Source organism: Patella vulgata, chromosome 6, assembly GCF_932274485.2.
Source record: "Patella vulgata chromosome 6, xgPatVulg1.2, whole genome shotgun sequence".
Classification (NCBI taxonomy): domain Eukaryota; kingdom Metazoa; phylum Mollusca; class Gastropoda; family Patellidae; genus Patella; species Patella vulgata.
Window position 1 is genome coordinate 70,199,901 of NC_065884.2, and position 7,097 is coordinate 70,206,997.

Sequence of the window (7,097 nt, forward strand, 5' to 3'; positions counted from 1 at the left end):
ATAAATAATGCTTGTATAAAACAGAATAGGAACACCTTGTTTGATTTTTAATAACTATAAGAGAATAATTGTCGAAACCAGTGAATGTTTTCCATATAGTTTGTGTTGTGTTATTGAACGCCACACCAGGAGTATATAGGTTTGTAGATTTCTAACTTTGTTGTGTTATCGTATTCTGCTCAGTCACAGAACGCCACACTAGGAGTTAAGGTTTGTAGATTTCTAACTTTGTTGTGTTGTCGTATTCTGCTCAGTCACTGAACGCCACACTAGGAGTATATAGGTTTGTAGATTTCTAACTTTGTAGAGTTTGTTACCATGTATCACATAAATCCAGGGAATTTAAGCTTTCCTTCCACTGCAATGATATAGCACACAAAATTAGGAGAACCAAAGCTTCTTCCTCGTAGGACCGAGTTGTTATTAGATGATTTTAAATCTCCGTCCGTTAGTTTGCTGTATATGGTATAACAAAGAGAGAGAAATGGGGTTTAACGTCCACTCGACACAAACCAGGTCATTTAGGGACTAACATATGGTTTAATTTTAATTCAATAATTCGCTTGCGTGTAGGGGTCTTTAGCAGTGGGGGGAAACCGGAGGACCCGAAGAGAAACCACGAGGTTGGACAGGCGACGCTACTCCTTGTCACATAGAACCGGGGATTCGAAACCACGCCAGTTGACTCAATGACAGGCCTCATGATACAGCGCACACGTGTAAACCATTCGGCCATCCACCCCCATGGTATAAGAGAGAAAACAGCATATCATTGACAATTACTGAAGAGAAGATACTTATACTCTGTTTTCTTTTATAATCTGTTAAATCTTTATTTCAGGCAACTATTTCTAGACTCGTTCAAAATGGCATTCTCTCAGAGACCGGTGACTGCAAAAATTGGTGCTGTTCTTTTATTGATTTCGTTTACAGCTGCTTTGATTGGAATCATATCGCCATCGTGGTATAAATATGAAATCAAATTTGGTGGACTTTGGTTGCACTGTACTAGATCCCAAGAAAGTTTGGGTTGTATTTTATTCCAAGTACCTTTCGAGCTAGGTACAATAATTAAATATTATCATTTAGTGTGGGCATGCGCATTACTCAAAACGTCTACTTCTAATTTAATCGAGTAAAAAGTGGACATTTTATTATATTAGATATTTAAATAATACTGAGACAATAATAAATGACGTAATTGTGATTTTGGAGAAGTGGTCAAAAATACGTGATTAAAATATATATTATGCATGAGCTAAATCTGTCTACTGCAGGTCTTTCTTTAGCCCTTAAATGTTATGTAAATTGTTAATTAGACATTTATTAATATCGCATACTCTAGATATAAAGACAATTAACGGTTAATGATTTAATTTTAAAATAAAATAAAACCAAGTACGAACAATCCTAACCATTAGACAGAATTCGAAGTCCTAAAAAAACGGTATAGGCAAAATAGTGTAATAAAGCAAAATAGTGTAATCTGCATATGGACTGTTCACCGTGTACAAAATACACGATAAACAGTGGTAACAGGTGTCCGGAAGAGTAAGCTTACCCTGCCTGGCGCCACACCCGCCAGAGCTGCATACAAACTATTAGGCGAAATCTCGCTAAAATAGCGTGATTGGCCAATGGACTATCGGTATGCAAAATGCACGTGATGAACAGTGTTAACGATGTTAGTAGACAAGACATTATCAGGGAGATTGTATACGCGTCAATTAAATATATCTAGAATAATAGCCGAGAGAGACATGTTATATTTACCAATCAAATCAATATGACGCCCATAAAACTTTTTAAAGGTTTTAATAAGTTTAGTTCGCAAGTATCCTTGTAGTTGAAGCTTAGATGACAAATGCCTCGATCTACTTAAAAAATCAGAATAAAATGAACAAGCTCTCGCGTAACGAATTACTTCAGACATAAACACTCCATAAGCTGGTGATATTGGAATGTTACTACTAATAAATGGAAAGTTAACAATCGGAAAGTCAAAGTCATCACGTTTATCGTACAATTTTACACTAAGTTTATGGCAATTGTCAAAATCGAGACGCAGATCCAAGTAGGAAGCGTAATTGTCACTGTCAGTAGTGTTTTTAATTTCGAGCTCATCAGGATATATGAATTCTACATAATCACTAAATTTTAGATTATTCAGTGATAGAACTTCATCGATATATCGATAAGTGAAATTAAAATGTCTGACTAATTGTTTATTTGATTTTACGAGTGCCTGTATGTAATCGGCTTCGTAGGAATAGAGAAATGCACAATCTAGACTTTGTTTACTTACGAAACAACGGTGGCAATGACCCAAACGTCTCCCAGATTCAAATAATCAAATAATTTGACTGAAATTTTTCAAGATATTCCATTTTTATTATCTGATTTTTAACTATTATAGCGAGAACTGTCAACTCTTTATCCAAATGTTCCATAAAGTATCTTTTATACTTTTCTAGAAGAATATTTAATTAGAAGCATTTAAAAAGTCACGGTTGTTAATTGTGTATCTTTGAATTTTACATAGCTTGGTATTATGCTGTCGTGATATTAGTGACAATTGGAGTTGTATTTTTGTTTATATCAACATGTGCAGCTTTCTGTGCTACCAGTAGAGTGGTTGGTGCTGTTTTAGGTATACTAGGAGGTAAGTGGTTTAATTTGATATCATCACATTATCCTGACATTCAACCGCTATAAACTGAACTACTGTTCAAGGTGATACTACGACTCGAAAATTACTTGGTCACCCCATTGCTTTCTGTCTTGTGAGAACTAAGTTCAGATCAAGCTATATAGCTTTTCTCCCTAGAAAAATCGTGGTTTGTTGACTTCTTGGTACTGAAAACAGCCATGTTTGGCCCAGTCATCTGTAAGAGCTTAAGTGGACAAGATTTGCTGGCTTTCAGTCGTTTCGCCCTACTTGGAGAGAGAGAGAGAAATGGGGTTTAACGTCCACTCGACACAAACTAGGTCATTTCGGGACTAACATATGGTTTAATTTAATTTCAATAATTCGCAAGCGCGTAGGGGTCTTTAGCAGTGGGAGGAAACCTGAGGACCCAGAGAAAACCCACGAGGTTCGACAGGCGACCCTACTCCTTTTCACATACAACCGGGGATTCGAAACCACGCCAGTCGACTCAATGACAGACTATATGATACAGCGCGCGCACGCTAACCATTCACCCATCCAACCCCCCGCCCTACTTGGATGTGTTGTAGCTGGTTGTTGTGTGGTACCACATTCCAAAGTCGAAAATTTTGTAGAATGTGGTACCACACAGGCATATAAGGAGGTATGAGCTAAAATTTTTGAAAAAATTGATTTTTTTTTCTAAGTCCAAAATCCTGTGGAACTCTTGTGGTGAAAAACACCACAGACCCAAAACACTCTATGAATATTATTCTAAGTCGAAAGTCTTGTGGAATGTATTATTTTCAGAAACCCAGTATCTTGTGGAACTCTTGTGGTGAAATGCCACACAAATGCCCCCAAACCTTGCCATAGATGAAAATGAAATTGTCTAAATATGTGCAATGTACAAGAGAATACTGAATTTTAGGCTAATGGAAGAAATCAAGGGGATGACAATTCCAGGTATTCACAAATTTGTATCCATTTTAATTAAAAATTGAAGAAATGGCAAGCACTTTTCGAGTCGGGGTATCACCTGGAACAGACAGTAGTTGGTAGCAAGCCTTGATAGTATTCAATAATTTTGTGTATTTGTTGAAATCAAATATAACCAATTTTATAAAATATGTCGTCAATGTATTTCTCAGGATTACACAACACATTTATTGAGTTATGGCCAATTGTTTATGTGTAATGATTGTAAACAGACGGAAAACAGTATAAATATCTTTTAGCCAATTGAGAAATATTTATTTTCTTTATTTAAAGGGCTGATGGTTTTTATCTCTGTTGTGCTTTACTATGTGAATAAAAAAGAATCTACGGCGAATTATAATGGGTTACTGGACTGGGGATTCTTCTTGTCCGGGGTGTCCGGAGGTCTTGGTGTTATAGGCGGATTGCTCTTAATACCCGGTCAATACCAAAATGCCTATACAGCTTATTAATAAGTATATTTCTAATTTGTTGTTATTGCTTGTCTATAAATAATTGATCTACAGATTTGTTACTCTTTTTGCTTGAAAAAGTTGAGATGGTAAATTAAAGGAGCTAAATCGCTAATATTTGGAACCTAGGAATTGACACAAATGGGTCGCAACGAATATAAAAATGTAATCTAATTGTATATAAACTGATTTACATTCAATTGTTTCCGTTTTGTCTCTAATTTCAAATCAGCTATGTCCAGCGAAATACGGCATGAGTCTCAACAGAATGTCAATTTATAGCGTCTGGTTATTCCAGTCTATTGCTCATGCTCTCATGGCGTCACCGTTTGACATGAGTTCTTTCTGGTCACTTGTTAGAAATGACGCTGAAATGCATTATGGTCCACGATTCATGTACCAATGGTAAAATGTTTATTTTGTCTTAAATATTGGATATCAGAAGCCTACCTTTTCCCGGTAAGATCACGACATCAATGTTGATTTGAATTGACAAATAATTTGTGTTTTCAACGTGCAAGATTTTGTATGATATTAAGTTAGAGACTTAGCTACTTTAAGTTATTGTTCTGCCAAAAATGCGTGTTATACGAGGAATGGCTAAAAAAATTCTAATACTACCCGTGAAAGTGTTATATGGACTGATATAAGAAATGGGAGCTAGGGATCGATATCACGCTACTTGACTCAATGACAAACCAAGTGATCCGATATGTAAGAAATCAGACCAGCAGTCGAGGGTTTAGCAGCTCTCGTCCAGTACCCCCCCCCTCCCCCTCCCCCGACTCATTCACAGTTTAAGCGGAGGTTTCAAGGGGACAAACAATAATAATAACAAAACCAGCGAGAAAACTCTTCGATACCACATTCTCGGTTCCTACCACTCTGAAACAGATGTTGGAAGCCAATGGCAAGCTGTAACCAATTCTCCCCATTTAACCTAAAGGAGTGGTCTATCTAGTGAATTGTCCCTGTATTCAATCATATGTTGGGGAAACGAAACGACCCATTTTAGCATAAAACTAGTGATTGTATCCCATAAAAACTGTGTTCTGTTAACTCTATATTGAATGGACGAAAATGGTTCGATAAGTACATTAATTTAACAAGAGGTAAACTGATTTAAATCCAATTATTATACGCTTACATTGGCGTGTGGATGTATTATGTCATCACCCACGTCTGTCCGTCGGCCCTGCACTGGCCGAGAAAGTTCGTCCAGATTTTCCGACGTGTCAGTGATGCAGGACGGAGGGCCTGACAAGGACAGCTGTCTAGTCGTTCGGATGGGACGAAAAACCGAGGTCCCATGTAGCGCCGCTGCCCGGGCAAAATTTCCCTCGTAGCACACTGTATGGCATATGCCCGTCTTCATTAGCCCAGTTTAGGAGCAGAACAGTAGGACGTTAAACCCCATTTCATTTCATTTCATTTCCCTGTTTCAACAATTGGCTCGTTTATGCGATAGAAGCCAGATTTTTCAACAGCATTTTGGTCAGGAGAAGCCGACCCCTATCAATTTTCAGCTCTCCTTGTTATTATGTTAAGGGTCTACAGTTTCGTACAAATTATTTAAATTTGCCTTAAATCCAATATGGCGGCCAAACATCCAAAATGGTGTCCAGTCATAGGTTTTTGTGGTCAAGGAATCATTGGTTTATACAGACATCCAAGATGGCCGCCAATGCTGTCCACCGATATAGCAGATTCAGCCATGTCTGATGCTCAATAATAGATAATACAATAAATTTTGATTCAATATCTTGGTTTCCAAAGTATGGTTATCCATTTAGTTAGTTATCATAACTAGCTCAATAAATCACCCCTTAAATCATAAATGACCACTAAATCCAAGATGGCTGCCGTTGAAAGGCTTCGTCTACCGACTGTCGATATACCATGTTTAAGTAACAAAGAAAATGAGGGGGAAGCCGGGAAAGCCTAAAAGTTCATGAAATAAGTTCCGGTAAAACGTCCATTCCATGCATACAGAAAAGCTGTACAAAGGGTTGGTTTCATTCCACATATTATGCACATATTGGAAACATACTTCCTGTCTGGGGAAAAGAAGGTTTTATTTATTGTGTGGACTTTGTGCTTTTAGTGAGGACTTTCAACTATGATGGAGCATTACTAAGGTGAGTAGATCACTACTCGTTTCAATTGAAACTTGAACTCCCAGTGAAAGTTTCAGATATTAGCCATAAAATTAAATTTAGCTGGATTAAGTTCATATGACGCTGGCGAAGCTCTATGGATGAACTTAAACCATATTGAGACATGAAAGTGTCAAAATCTTATAGAGCAGTCAACAAAGAAGAGTTAATAGGGGGGTCAGTTGTGGAAATGCGGACTTTTAAAGTTACCCTACTCCCCACCATTTGATTGATCAACTTTCAAAATTCTACATACTAGTTCATTGTCCATTAGGAAATGCGCGAATTGTAAGCATGAAAGTATTATTTTTGGTATGATCACTTCCTTGTTATTCATGTTCAAGCGACAAATTTATTAAATCACCAAAACTTCCTTATATATACATATTGGCAACATCTCGAGCTTTGATCTTGGCATATTTTTAAATAATAAAATTTATATAAACATCGTTTGATCAGGAAAGGAGGATAGAAATAAACTATTTGTGAGTTAAAGGGAAAAATATATTAGACAGTTCCTGTCAGGCAACAATGGCACCGGTTTTAGTCAAAGTTTTTTCAATGGATTTATATACTTTGGAACAAACTATTTCAAATATGCTTGCGGGCCACCCTGAAATTTGCCTTAAATCCAAGATGGCGACCAAAAATCCAAAATGACTGCCAGAATAGCTAACACGCTATTTCTGAGAGTTGTTATCACCTAGTGATGAGCTTTTTTCAACTGATAGTGACACATTATTATAAAGCAAGATCTCTCAGTCATAAAAAATTACAAGCAGCACTTAAATCCAAGATGACAGTACAATTACCTTGATAAACCAGATACCTATTCCATAC

At 37.0% G+C, this 7,097-nt stretch overlaps 1 long non-coding RNA gene across 2 annotated transcripts; it reads left to right on the top strand.

Moving 5' to 3' along the window:
- Positions 1 to 4,301, top strand: LOC126824561 (uncharacterized). 2 transcript variants are annotated; one of them, XR_007681559.1, is made up of 4 exons: positions 1 to 139; positions 842 to 1,062; positions 2,543 to 2,662; positions 3,923 to 4,301. It is a non-coding gene; the product is annotated as an uncharacterized LOC126824561 (long non-coding RNA). The 2 variants fall into 2 exon arrangements; XR_007681558.2 differs by having other exon boundaries at positions 114 to 210.
- Positions 4,302 to 7,097: the final 2,796 nt, after the last annotated feature.